The sequence below is a fragment of the Neovison vison genome, chromosome 11 (assembly GCF_020171115.1).
Source record: "Neovison vison isolate M4711 chromosome 11, ASM_NN_V1, whole genome shotgun sequence".
Taxonomy (NCBI): Eukaryota; Metazoa; Chordata; class Mammalia; order Carnivora; family Mustelidae; genus Neogale; species Neogale vison.
Genome location: NC_058101.1, coordinates 98,324,617 through 98,326,823, shown reverse-complemented (window position 1 = coordinate 98,326,823; position 2,207 = coordinate 98,324,617). Strand labels below are relative to the sequence as shown.

Below are 2,207 nucleotides of genomic sequence, written 5' to 3'. Positions count from 1 at the left end.
CAATCTTCAAGCTTATTTTATAGAAAGGCTCAAAAAAGTATGGCAGTGCTGTTCACGAGAAACAACACTACAGAGGCAAGGAAGGTCCAGAAATCTCAAAGGCCCATTAGGACATTCTGGCAGAGATGCTACACTTGATCTTAGCCAAAAGGCCGAGAAGTGATGGATGCCGTCACTATACAGTGGAAAAATGAAAGAAAGATTGGAACTCTGAATTGGAGCCAGATCCCTTGGGATCAAATCCTGGCTCTGTCAGTTATTTTCTATGTTTTCATATAACATTCCTGTGTCTCAATGTACTCATCTGTAAAATGGGGCTATATAGATGTCTCCATAAGATGGGGATATGTCACCTTGTAAAACTGTTGTATTAACTAAGTTAAAATAATTGACACCTTTAGAATGGTGTCAGCTGCCTAAATTATAATGTCTTACATATATTGTTACTTATGTAGAAGTAGACACCTTACAAAGTGCTTTCTCAAATATTGTCATTTGAATCTTACAACAAGTCAATAATCCTATTTAAGGTGAAGGAACTATGAAAGTAAGTGATGACCAAAGGCACACTATGAACAAATCCTGAAAGACTTGATCCAGGTCTTTTTTTTGTTTTGTTTTGTTTTGTTTATTTGTTTGTTTGTTTTTTTTCCCTCTTGAAGAATCTTTGTCTGTCTTTGAAGACTGATTATTATTTGTCATGATGGCATGAAATGCGAAAGAAACGAAAAGCTATATTTAGAGTGGAGAATACTAAAGAAGGAGAAAGAATGTATAAACGTAACACTCAGTAGGTGTTGATAAAAGAAAATTGTGAGCTCTACAGTTTCAGAATATACTCATTTATTCTTTCATTCTTCAAGGAAACACTTATTAAACACACATTATTGTTAGGCATTATAGATACAACAACAGATAATATCCTGTAAATTGAATTCAAGGATTTCAGTGCAGGAGAGATACCAGTAAAATAATTATTGCAGCATAACATAGTAGAAGTATACATGAACATTATAAAAGCACAAAGTAGGAGCACTTGACTCAGACTGGAGGATGTGAGAGAATCTGGGAAAATCATCTGGAGGATTTGGAGCAAAGGAACTAATAATCTAATGCATAGTTTTAAAAGATGGTTACGATTGTTGTATTAAAACTGTATCACAGTGAGGCACAAAAACAGACACATAGACCAATGGAACAGAATAGAGAGCCCAGAAATAGACCCTCAACTCTATGGTCAACTAATCTTTGACAAAGCCGGAAAGAATGTCCAATGGAAAAAAGACAGCCTCTTTAATAAATGGTGTTGGGAAAATTGGATAGCCACGTGCAGAAAAATGAAATTGGACCATTTCCTTACACCACACACAAAAATAGACTCAAAATGGATTAAGGACCTCAATGTGAGAAAGGAATCCATCAAAATCCTTGAGGAGAACACAGGCAGCAACCTCTTCAACCTCAGCTGCAGCAACATCTTCCTAGGAACACTGCCAAAGGCAAGGGAAGCAAAGGCAAAAATGAACTTTTGGGATTTCATCAAGATCAAAAGCTTTTGCACAGCAAAGGAAACAGTTAACAAAATCAAAAGACAACTGACAGAATGGGAGAAGATATTTGCAAACGACATATCAGATAAAGGACTAGTGTCCAAAATCTATAAAGAACTTAGCAAACTCAACACCCAAAGAACAAATAATCCAATCAAAAAATGGGCAGAGGACATGAACAGACATTTCTGCAAAGAAGACATCCAGATGGCCAACAGACACATGAAAAAGTGCTCCATATCACTCGGCATCAGGGAAATACAAATCAAAACCACAATGAGATGTCACCTCACACCAGTCAGAATGGCTAAAATCAACAAGTCAGGAAATGACAGATGCTGGCGAGGATGCAGAGAAAGGGGAACCCTCCTACACTGTTGGTGGGAATGCAAGCTGGTGCAACCACTCTGGAAAACAGCATGGAGGTTCCTCAAAATGTTGAAAATAGAACTGCCCTATGACCCAGCAATTGCACTACTAGGAATTTACCCTAAAGATACAAACGTAGTGATCCAAAGGGGCACGTGCACCCGAATGTTTATAGAAGCAATGTCCACATTAGCCAAACTATGGAAAGAACCTAGATGTCCATCAACAGATGAATGGATCAAGAAGATGTGGTATATATATACAATGGAATACTATGAAGCCATCAAA

At 37.4% G+C, this 2,207-nt stretch overlaps 1 pseudogene; it reads right to left on the bottom strand.

The window, feature by feature from the left end:
* On the bottom strand, nt 1-164 carry LOC122890588 (annotated as a pseudogene).
* Nucleotides 165-2,207: the final 2,043 nt, after the last annotated feature.